This window comes from Prenolepis imparis, unplaced genomic scaffold (genome assembly GCF_030444845.1).
Source record: "Prenolepis imparis isolate NDT839.2.m4 unplaced genomic scaffold, iyPreImpa1.0 SCAF_8, whole genome shotgun sequence".
NCBI lineage: Eukaryota > Metazoa > Arthropoda > Insecta > Hymenoptera > Formicidae > Prenolepis > Prenolepis imparis.
In genome coordinates this window covers 15339456-15352805 of record NW_028141166.1, presented here as the reverse complement: position 1 = coordinate 15352805, position 13350 = coordinate 15339456, and the positions used below count along the sequence as shown (strand labels likewise).

The 13350-nt window shown below is 32.1% G+C and overlaps 1 protein-coding gene across 1 annotated transcript in view; it reads left to right on the top strand.

The window, feature by feature from the left end:
* The window catches only part of LOC145939481 (lachesin), an 89575-nt gene that overhangs the window by 38232 nt on the left and 37993 nt on the right, over nucleotides 1-13350 (top strand). The window lies entirely within an intron of this gene.

Sequence of the window (13350 nt, the reverse complement as noted above, 5' to 3'; positions counted from 1 at the left end):
AAAATTGCGAAGACGGAGACGCAGTTTCGTGCATCGGCCTGATAATCGAGAGCGTCAATAAAGTAGCGGCTCCGCCAACAATTAATTATGGATCCTATCGACGTAGCGCGCACCTAACTATCGTTACTATCATTAGACTGCCGTTAAATCGGAATGAGATCGAGTGGGGCGTCCGAGATACGCGGGGTAACGCTTATGCAAACGTCGACAGCTGCGTGTTTTCCGCTGAAAACTGTCGACTGGAGGAAAATCACAGCATCGCTCGGTCGAGACGTTTCTCCTTAAAGAAACTTTTGTCTACATCAGCTTTTTTCCATTGCATTGATTGCGAGACATTGCCCCACTGATTCGCTGTTATTGCCACTCCATTTTTACGTATCTCGCAATTTGGCATCGATTTATTACCGATGATTTTGCTTGAAAGAAATTATTATTGGTTTAGACTTTATATATATTTTTAGGATTGTGTAAGATAAAGACATCAACTCTTTTATGTATGTGCAAAATATTAACAGAGAAAAAAAAGAGAGAGAGAGAGACAGAGATCCATATATAAGAAGTTTTTATAAAAAAAGTTTTTTCTATAAATAACACACGACAGAAATTGCTCATTAATTTTATTAACTCCTGAATTTTACTCCTGAACTTTAGCGAAATTTGATATTTTTTACACATTTGCTGCAAATACTTGTTAATCTATTTAAGAGATAAATACTGTGTGTGGCAGTTTTGATCTGGTTTGTAAATTATGCAGATATGTGTGTTTATATGTATGTCAGGTGTGCATAAAATTAATTCATAAATTAATAACTCGCCGCGCAAATCCCGCGAAACGCAGCTCCGCTATAAAAAGCACTTGTGAATGATTAATCCGGATCGCGCGCTTGAAACCGAATGTCTTATTAATACGTATTAGAGGGCATATAAAATCCTGACAGCAAGAAAGCGCACTTAAATTTCATCCGGCTCGTTTAAGAATTAATACACTCTCGGGGAATCATTAAGGTCGGAATTTCGCGCCCGATCTTCGCGAAATTATTCTCACGCCCTTCCCGAAAAGCGACATTATATAATACGATGAATAAAGCGTTGAAATACATACGCGCCTTAGACGCTTCTCGCTATGCTGATGCAAATAAGACAGCTTATATACACACACACACACGTGCACGTGTAAAAGTTCCCCTGTCTGCTGCGAATTACGTTGCTGTTTAATACGCGCGGCACATACCGGCGCGGATGCGCGCGGATTACACGCTCCGATACTTGGTAACAAACTGCGCCGAATTCGCGTGTGACAACGATATTCACCGGCGGCGTAATAAAGCACGGGTTGCGGCTTCGATATACCGTGAAATTCGGGACGACGCGACGGGTGGCTCGTGCGCGCCAGGTGTGCTACTTCCGTTTATCTTACACATTGATTTGTTTCCGCAGCGGCTTAAGCGCGCGACCCCCAAGCTCTTCTAACCCCCTGTACGCGCTCAGGAAATTTCGACGCGCTAAAAAGCTTACCGCCGTAAGCTCGCCTCGAAAGAGTTTCGAACGGAGTTTCTCCAACTGTTTAAGATAGTACGTAGCGCGCGCGGTGCTGGCGATCGGGGTGACTCCGGATTCACCCTCTTCTGCAAGAGGGATAGAAAGAGAGATTCGAAATTTTGAGAGATCGTGCGCTTACTTCGTTAAAGTTACGCCCCGCGGCCAGACTTCTCGAGATCTTCGCGCGAGTTCGTTTAAAGACTTTCGTTACTGATTAGTGGGAATGTTAGATTCGCGGACTTATCCGGGATGATTTGGAGTAATTGGCGAAGGCGATGGACTTGAAAACTTTTGGAGAGAAAATCAGATAAATCAGAGAGACTTCAGATTTTTTTTGTATCAAGAAATTAATTTTATATTGATAATATATAGAGTAATATGTCTGTCTGTTAGAGGGAAATTTGTCTATAGTATTTTGTATTATTTGTAAAGTTACATATATATAATGTGTTTTTCATGCAAACATATAGAATATATATGATTAGTGCATTTTGTTTACGCACACGCTATATATATATATATATGTTTTATTGTGCGGCTTTTATACAATTATTTTTTAAATCCTTTTAAAGTATGATACAAGTTAAATGATGTAACAGAATTTGTCTCTTTCACTCTTTTAAATATTTTGACCATATTTTTTAAAATAGTTACAGTCCTCTTTTATGTATACGAGTCGCATATGGTTAAGACCGTAGGATTAAGTAGCAACGATACAAAAGCTCAGCTTTGGTGAGATTTTTATGTAATTATTTTAAAATTAATGCAAATTCCTCAACTGTAAAACCTGAAATCTACGAACTGCGGGATTCACAAATGCGATATTAAGCGAAAACTTTTTCTCGGTTCTCGTTACATAGTTACCTTACGCGATAGTCATAACGGATATAAACGTTTTTTTCGCTAGTGTGTGTGTGTGCGCGCGACAAAATTTTATTTTTATCAATGTTATAAATTAAAATTTCACCTTTCTGTTATAATTCTCCGAGAGCGTTAAATTTCACGTCATGCGCGTTTGTGACACGTATTGTTTAATCTGGTTAAACATGAACATTTGTACCATCCATTGAGCATACACACATAAGGTAGAAAAATATTTCTCTCATAATATTAAATCTAGAATTGAAATTCTTTTTACGATGTAAAACTTGTTAAATATTAAAAGAAGATATTTTTAAAATGTTAAAGAAGAAACGATGAAATTAAAAAGTGCAATTGAACGTACAAAATTCTGGAAATTAATATTCTTCGAATAACGGTTCAGTCGAACGCTAACTAATCACTAAATCCGAATGTCCCATGGCTCGCCGCACGGCTAAGCCTCCGGTGAAATTTTGGAACTCAATGCGTGGCTGAAAAGCAAATTAATTGCCGTAACTGTAACCGATGCTCGTTTGGCCGCTGGCTAATTTTACCGCGATTTATTCATATTCGGGTGCGTGCTTTCTCGCAGTACGAGTAGCGCAAATTCGTGACACTAAATAAGCTTTCTCCAGCTAAAAGAAAATCAAGACTATACGTCATACATGCTGCTAAATATACTTGCACGAGCAAGAAGAGAAGGACCCGGGTGTGTTTCATACTCTATATATCCGAGACCATCTGCACGTCCGTCTGGTGGGAGTATATATTTCTCTTTCCCTCCTGTTATTCTCATTTCTCGCACTTCTACAAGAATCGTCCATACATAGAAATTGTATATTTAGCGAAACAAGATTAGTGTGTGCAACATGACAAATAAATTTAACAATTTGAGGGATTTGGACGGAACGGAAGGAATTATATAGATATGTCAAAATAAAAAAGGCCATATAAAAATATATAGATATATATATTGATGACTTTTTGTACTATATTTGTTAAACGTATCGTAAAATGTGGGACCCCGAGGCGTGTTTTCTCTCGCAAAACCGGTTTGATTCCCGTTGGAAAAATATCGCGCTAATATTTTCCACTTTCGATTCATTTTTTATATAAAATAATGCGCTGCATCGGGTAACTAGCTGCAGTAATACTGCAAAATTGTTAGATTGTAAAATCGTGTTATATATTTCATTGCACAACAATTCAATGTTCAATATCGATAATAGCATGAGATCATAATATTATATTAGAGTAACTAAGAGAGAGCCGCGCAAGTCTATTTTTAAAAAAGGAATATAAAGTCGATTATTAGAAAATAATTCAAAGTTGTTGTTTCTTTCCCATCGATTGAATCTCGATATGTGCTCCGTGTCTCATAGAGATAAAAATTCGTCATTAAGCGAAGATCGTGTAATTTAATCATGTCAAACACATTGAATCAATATAGAGTATGAATAATATTTTATTTGTTTGATACGAACTTAATATTATTGCTTTTGAAGAAAGGAAAAAATTGTAATATATTTTTTTAGAGTTTGCAACAATATATTGAAAAGTTGTCATCGCAGAGATTGTACCTATATTTTGGCAACTTTTTCAATGTCAATCTTATGACGGTTAAGATCCATTCTCGCGGCGTGTTGCCTTACTAATAAAATTAATAAATATAAAGATTATTCAAATAAAATTATTAGAAATAGTGTTTTAAAACAGGTAGATACACGAGTCGAATAAATTGGATATTATAATTGGTAAAAAATAAAAAATAAGATAAAATCTATTAAAGATGCTTGTAAATTGTGTCTTTTGTCCAACGTTTATAAAATCTTTAAATTATTTTCGCTATATCCAAGAATACAGTTCTTACCAAGCGCCATTAATTGTATTACTATTAGCAACTGAAAGAAACGGCGGATGTATAAAAAAGGTCATAATGTTTTAATGTGGTTTGTCTGCCTTGAAATGGAAATTCGAAATAAATTATTTTGTAATTTGGAAGTGCTTTGTGGCTTTTATAAAACTATATGCCGACTTTCCAGTAAAAATCGTGCGGCTTTATTGTACGGCGACGATTTGCAGCTGTATATAACTTTCCACAGTCAGTATTGTTCAATCAACATAAATCTCTATCCATCTTAATTTCAGTGTAAATACATCTACAATTCTCTCGCTCGGAAAAAGCATCGCAGACTACTCGTCTAGTGGATTAAGTATCTTAAGAATAAAATTGATTGGTACTCACCGATGGATTACGAGAATTTCGAAGTAGAGAATATTTCATCAACGTTCTTTTTTTTATTATTAAAACAATTTAAATGTTTAAACATTTGCATTTTAGTAGTATTAAGTGAATTCAATAGCCGTCTATTTTAACATCCGAACCTCTTTGAAAGAACTATTCTTTGTATTGGCTGCACAGAATTACAAAAGCTTTTACAGGCAGGAAGTACGTACGCAAATTTATCTCGGGACGATCGAAATTGTATTAAAAATGGAAAACAATGGAATAATTATTTCATGTGTTAGTTTGCAATTCGATATGGCACCTCCAATTATCGTCTGCAAATTGACGTGCAAAATCTCATAACACCTTAATTGTTTTTCATTTTTAGCTCAATTACGATCAATTTCCGACAATACAGTTGCGCACCTTTATGTAACGTAAAAGCTTTTACAATTATATATCGTCAATACCGAGAATGTGCATTCTAACGAAACTGTACAACTATTCAAATAATAGAACAGACAATTTTCAGGATGTTTTTAGCTTGATAAAATCTAAATTCAAATAGTTTATTTCGAAATTCCCAAATCCAGACTATGTTCGGGAAGAGTTAAAAATACAGTTATAAAATAATTAATTATACACATAATTAAATATATTTACAATGACAGAAAGAGAGTGTTCGTGTGTGTGTGTGTGTGTGTGTGTGTGTGTGTGTGTGTGTGTGTGTGTGTATGTGTATAACACGAAACAGTTATTACATTTGAGATACCTACATCAAATGCTATTACAAGAGAATCTTGATATAATACACTTACTCTATGAAAAATTTACATTGTTTTTAAAAATAATTTAAAAAATGACGATCTTATTCAAATATATCTTCTTGAATATATCTTGAATATATCTTGCCATTTCTAATTATAATGAACACTTTTCGACATGAATACATTTTTATTTTATATTTTCCACGTGGACAAATATTGAAGTTTCTAGTATTTTTTAATTAACGTATTCATAAAAAATTTCTGTACAAAAACAAAGTTATTTCGTTTCACGTTCTGTTCTAGTTATTTTTATTTGTTTTTATATAGTACAAAACATTGCATGATATATTATCCACCTTTCCTAAGCAATGTATTCTCGCATTTGTATTTTCCACTATTGTCTTTTCTATATATACATTGCAATAAAGCTGCAAATATCAAAATATTCATGCATAATATATCTAATTATGTGACAAATTTGAATGACCGCAAAGTTGTGTGCGCACTTGTGAGTGAGTACGATAAAACGAATATTCGAGACGATTCCAGTATTTTAGCTCGGCTTAAGCAATGTTGAAGAGAAAGTTCGTAGCTGAAATTAGTGCGAAAGATGCACGTTACGCGGAAATTCAGGGAAATTACAGTTGCTTAATCGCATAAATTTTCGAAGTTTCGAGGTACACGCGAGCATTAAATCATATAATTAACGAAATTCGCGGCGGGGAAAAATTTTCACTTCACTCTTGCAACCTACGATAAACTCGTCAAGAGATCAAATCTAATTCCTCCTTATCAAGATCTAGATCTTGGCTGGAAATGAATATTATTTAACGAATATTATTATTATTGACATTATTATTGTTATTGTGCGCAGTGCACGATCTGATATACATACATACATACATACATGCCGCAGAAAGTCTTAAAATATATCTTTAAGAAATGCTAACGCTACATTTTTCCATACTTTTTCCTTTAATATATCGCAGAATTTCTACAATTAAATAAAATTATTTAAAATTAAGAAGACATACACATTTTGAGATTAAACGCGTCATTAACTGAAATATACAGGAAAAGAGAAAGAGCAATTGCTCTTGTTGTTCGTAAAAATAAGTCCATTTAGTCGCGTGATTACATAATTCATGAGAGTGACCAGAGTTCGCGAACTGACATCAAACTTTTCCGGATACGTCTAATTCCGCGCGGCACGAGGGCATCACGTTATTCCGGCTGTGTCACTTGCGGCTAACGCACCGTAGCCGCGAAGTGGTATGCGCGAGCTTAACGTCGTAATTTAACGTGCCGCGTGTTTCGCGACGCTTTTAACGAAGTCGGCTAGTAATTAATCGGAAAATGCGACGTAATCACGGTTACGTCGGAGACTCAATCGTTAAATTGCGAGAAGATAAATATAATTGCTTTACTTCTTTACTACATTGCTTTTTATTGTGTGACAGATTACAACCGGATAAATAAATTTAAATAAATATACATAGAGAGAATCAGCTCTTTAAATTTATTTTGTTTGTAATTTTTTGAATTATACAATGAATGTTATTAATCGAATATGTGAAAATTTTTTTTGATTCATTTTTCATAAATCTTTTTCCATTTTATACATCTTTATTGAATTGCTTTATTGCAGAAAGAAAGTATAATATAAACCAAGTTAAATAAACTTGTTTCACGAAAGTTTCGAATAGTTATGATAAGGGAATTATAAATTTCTGATCAATAAAACATAAATAAAAAAAGAACGTCGAAAACAAAGAGTTATAAAAGAGCGTTAAACAAAATACGTGCTAACTCGGAACATGGAAAATTTGGTTCGCATAGCTTCTAAATTGACTATATAAAGTTGCACAAGTTCGCGTTCCCATATACGCGGAAAAAAGTTGGTGCAACTTTCGTTCGGAAATTAGCTCAAAGATAGTCTTTAAGCGATTCAACGCTAAAAGAACGATATAGGTTAAATAATTTTCGCGCGCATTAACAAATTTCGATAACTTTGGCAATATAATTATAAAAAAATAGCAATTTATAGCGTTTATATTCTCATATTATACGAACTGACAATAATTTATAAGCAATTAAAATATATGTTACATTTCTTGATTAGGACTTGTTTAGAAGGCTAAATATATTTATTTATGAAAGTTTAACAATTAAGGGAGATACAAATTTAACTAAAAATTAATTACAAATCGAATGCAGCAACGATATGTAGGGATAGCTATTTCTAATAAATTTAAATAGCTGTTAAGAAAATTAACGCAAAAGAAGCTTTATTTGCTTGCAACAAATAGAGCTAATTGAATGTAATTATTAACATAATGAAAAACACATGTTTAAAAATTTCATATTTTTGCGTCTACAATTTTTTACTATCTTGCAGCTAATATAAATGTCCAATAGAATAATCCTGAGAGATCTCAAATGTTTTGGAATCATTCGTTACTACATTTTCCTTCGGCCTCGAATGGATAAGTCACTTTTTTCGATCATATCTGAAAAAAAGAAGATAGATATGCGTATAAGCTTCTAATCGATAAACGATAAGCCGCGCGAAATCGTCTATAGTTTTGTTAAACGTTTATCCAGCATTGTTTTATTAAAAATACGTGGCACGTAACCTTTCGAAAATAATGAAACTTTCTTGATGTCCTTAAACTTTTGCTATTTGTTTTTGCCGGCCTCTCGGGGTTTATCCTCGTGTATTTCGCGGCAATGTGATACTTGAGATTTAAAGTTGAACGTGAAGGGAAAGCAAATGGAAAAAAAGAGAAAACGCAAAAAGAAAAAAAAAGAATGATATTGTAAGCGGCGCAGTTTGATCTAAATAATAAACGAAACTCACCCCTCTCTGTTATTTGCCACTTGTATTTATCAAAGTACAAACCAATTTTATTGCGGCTTCGTTATATAGAAGACCGTTTGTTCGCTCGCTATGGTCGGGAACCGCGCGCCAGAGGCCAGAACGGATTCGTTTCATTCTCCCACGAAGCGAGGAAGTAGCGGTTAATATAACCCAGCAGGTATTGAAACTAACGATCTCTGCTTATAAAAAGTTACTGCGAAGGATAATGTGCCCCCCGAGTATAACGTAGCAATGGAATTGAAACCTCTCACCGATCGCCAATTGAAATCACCGTGAAAATGATTCGTTGAGAGTACTCTCGTCTTTGCGCTGCAACGTCGAAAATGAGACGTTGCGCATTATCGTTATTTAATAATTTTGTCTTATGTTAATCACAATAAAGAAGTCACTAAAATTAGGAAAAATTTTTTAAGAAAATATGTGACTGTCACATATATACATAGTTAAAGTTCTTCTATGGGATATCATAATTAATAATAAATTTACAACATAGTTTACATATTTTATTCCTTGCCACTAATAATTTGGAAAATTGCGCCCTTTTTTAAATATTAAACTTCAAAATAAAGATTTTAAAAAAAGAGTAGTATGTAGTATATAAATGCTTAGTATGTAGGCCTCATAAACTCTAAACATAAATTCTAACAAATTATAAATATCAGACTACAAATTAAAATATTTTATGCTGCTTGTCGTGAAAAAATTATACGCGATAATTGGTTGGTTTCTCTCTTTCTCTCTCTTCCCCCGTCCTCTCTCTTCTCTCTCTCTCTCTCTCTCTCTCTCTCTCTCTCTCTCTCTCTCTCTCTCTTTCTCTGCAAGATTTACTTTCTTCGGTGTATGCATTATTTATCAATTTATTATTTATTATACAGTTTTTCATTGATTAAAGAGGTATAATTTTATTATTATGCAAGGTACATCTCTATTAAATTATTATAACTGTATAATGTATATATGCATAATGTTTATATTGTTTCGTGTTTGATTATAATAAGCAATTCTGATTATAATCTCTCATTATTATTACTCATCATGAAATAAAGTTTATCGAACTTATTCTCTACTCTATACTCTTCAGACGATATAGGAACTTTGTGTAGAAACTTATTAATTGAACTTTACATTTATCTCAAAATTATACATTTTTAATAAAAGTTTTTAAATTTGTTTCACCATGCATTTTGTAAATAATTCTCGTAAATTTATTTTTGATATAAATTTTACACATGAAAGATACACAAAAACAATCTTATAATATAATATTTAAAAAAATTTATTCTCTATATATACATATATATACATATATACATATATTTGTAAGCCATAATTGTTATGACAAAATATTTATTATTTGTTTTATTTTAATCTTCTATTTTTTCATGCATTTTGTAATATTTTGACAATTTAAAGTTATATTTTACTATTTTGTAAGCAAATCTTTTCAAGCTTTCAACATACACTTATATGTGTATCATTGAGAAGAGGAATTGAAGTCGTTGATATATTGCTCGACTCGTTTAATAATAATATTATTCATGTCTTACATCTCGCTTTCAGATGTCGTTTTTATCTTTCAAATATATTTATTTTGCTTTCGATTTCACACGAGAAATAGATATCATGTCATTAAATTCTCACTAGAATGTTTCTTTGAGTGAATTTTACTTTATGCAAAGCATAAATATATATTTTAGAATACAAAAATATTCTATCAAGATATCAGATTTTTATTACTTATATGACACTCACACACAATATTTATTTATTACGTAATATGTACGTAATAAATATAATATAAAAAGTTATTATAACAAAATAATATTAAATAATTATGATTTTTCGAATTTTTCCAGAGACATGTAATAAAATATACAAAATTCTCGATTCTTTATGAACATAGTGCTAAAAATCTTAATTTTAATATTTTACATTTTCGATATTGAATAGCTTGTTTTTTATTTACATTCTTATTTTTTTTAACTGAATTCGTACGTTTTTGTTTTTTTATTAATCTGGTATGAATATATTTATTATATATATTTATATATTTTATATATATTATATATATTTTCGATAAATCCGGATACTTGTAGTGTATATGTACAAACACGTGATACATTCAATAATGCATAACGAATTAATATCATATAATATTTTTATCATATTTTTTAAATATATATAATGTAAATATTTCTCGAAATTTTGCTTTATAAAGAATTTAAATTGTCAAATAACTATTATTATATAATTAATGCAAATATAAATTAAAGGAAATGATTTTACTATTTATTTAATTATTTTAAAACATTTTTATGGCTTTTAACTTTTAAAATTATAAAATATTATAACTTGACATACATGTATATAGATGTATAAGCATACTTATTATGTTGTGATTTTCATGAATAGGATCTTTAGAAAATCTTAGATATTATATGTAATAATCTCTTCCAAGATCGGGAAAATTGACCAGTATATTAAGCATGATGTATGTACGATGTACATTGCATATAATTTTTGAAAATTTGTGAGGAAATCTATAATATTCATGTAATATAACTGAACACTACTTTACTATGATAAAAAAAGAAAAAAAATTTGCGTTACTTCAATATTTTTCTAGCATTATCGACCGTCTTCTATGAGTTGACTGTCACACTTATAAGAAACTCGATTTTTCAATGTCGATAATAGCGTCCTCATTTATTCCTATCTTCCGCCATAAAAATAAAAAACTTTATCAGTATTTTAATGACAGACGAGATTGCGCAAGAGAGTGGTACCTTTTTTAACGTAAATTTCATAAAATGTTTTCGGGCAACCAAGCGGATTTTAGGTCACTGAATACGCCTTCATCTTGGGTGAAAAACGGGTCAAGAAGGACTAGCAACTCAGATCAAAGGACACGAGCACAAAGCTAATATCTCAAATGTATATCGCGCACGTTGCTCATGCCTCCGGCGAACAGTAACGTTTCTAGGAAATCGCGTACGGAAATTTCATCGTCACGAAACGCGAACAATATTCTCAGACATTCCTATGTAACCGGAACAAGAGCCTTCAGCAGTGCTAAAATGCGCACCTAGTCTTACATTTATGTATAATTAATTATACATTTCATAAATTCGTAATCACGCATCCTTGAGAAACGATCACAGTACTTAACCAAGTAAATTCTTGAACAATTAATCAATGGTAATTAGTGCTTTGGCTGTATAGTTCCAAACTTTGACACTCGATATTTCGACTTGAATTTCACATGGTAATTAGGAGACTCTATAAGGGGTTCTATTGCTGAAATTTAGCTACTAGAGTTATTGATTGATATTGAAAAAGACTTTGAAAATTTTTCTATTCAAAAATATGTCTTCACTTATATATCGATTTAAGCAAAAAACAAAAAAGATAGCAACTTGAATTAAGGTGTTACAGTTTTTGATTTATTTCGCGCTCTTTCGATATTTTACGTCGATTTCTTTTTCGTACTTTTTCTATAGTTTATATTGGAAGTTGGCACAATTCCAAGCATCAGCTTCCATATATAAACTTCTTACGTTTGATATCATCCTTTTTACAAATTTTGTAGCTTTTCAACTTTTTCAAGTTATCAATTTCTTTAACTTTTATTCGAGTGGAATAATGGCGAGACCATGAACGCGCGCGTGATCGTTAATGGCGTAGCTTGTCAACAAAGGTCGTCGACCGGACGACTTCCTGGTAAGCATCTTCTAACGAATTCACCTCGCCGGTCATGCCATACTACCAAAGCCCGCGGTAAGCACCGGGTTTGAAAAATAGGCGTTAAATCAAAGCAGTCGTTACGAGGTCGAACGAGGTTTAACGGTTGCCCGCTCAAAGCTCCGGCGCCACGCCGGAGGGATTCTCGTTAAGAGGCTTTCCGTTTGACTTTAACCACCCTCGCGCCACGATCGCCCTTGCACAAACATTTGTACGCGTGGGATATAGATTTTTTACTCGGTATCTTCTTTGCGGAAGCAAAATAAATGACGATCTTGCGGGAATCCGAGTGGCATGGACGGATAACCACCTTCCTGCATTCAATTCCGCTCTAACCATCGGGAAAAATAAAATAAAATTATTCTAACAAGAGATGACGCATCCAATGTAACGTAGCCATAAGCGCAAAGCACGCATGACCGGCAATATTCCGTAAATTTTCATGGATGAAAAGTGATGCATATGGAAGGTACTTTTTAGCCATGTCAGTCTTGCAAGCATCTTCGATGTATTGAAACGCTTGCACGTCAGGATCGATAGACATGGATATGAAATAAAATATAGAAGAACAATTTTTTGCATCTGCATCGCTTATTTCCGGTTTAAATGATAAAAATCCAAAAATATATATCGATTCTTGTCGTGTGTGTTCTAACTGAGTAATAATGCGTGCGCCAGGTATCGCATATACGCAGATATCACATACATATAATATTGAATTTCATAAAATATGCAAATATAGTGCGCATTATATAAGTATTATATTGTAATTTTTTTCCTGAAATGTGTGATATAAAAATTAATTTATTGCATACACACGCACGCAAGCTTTAAAATGACATAAAATTGTTTTGTAATATAATTACAAATAAAACATTTACGATATGTCTCATAATATACGTATAAGAATATTTAATCTTTCTGAATATTTTACTATAGCTAAAAACAAAAATTTTTAATCACTAAAAGAGTTGGAAAATTATAACACAGTAATTGCATATTTTTAAATCAAATATGTATAATATAATTAGGTTACTAATTATGTTTGTAACTGCATATTTTATAGAAAAAATCAATATCTCTCTCTCTCTTTCTCTATTTAGAATATACAAATATGTATAATTATTTTTCGAAAATAGGTACATTAATAAAATCTTTTTTGTTGGATCTACATATAATTCAATTAAAACTTGAAGTATTATAATGTATTATAAATGATACTATTTTGCAACAATTAATATATTGTTTGTTTCCACGAAGAAAAATTATAAATTATTTTCCCTGTAATATTCTTCTGCATTTTTCTACAAAATAAAATTTTATTTATGATTGAT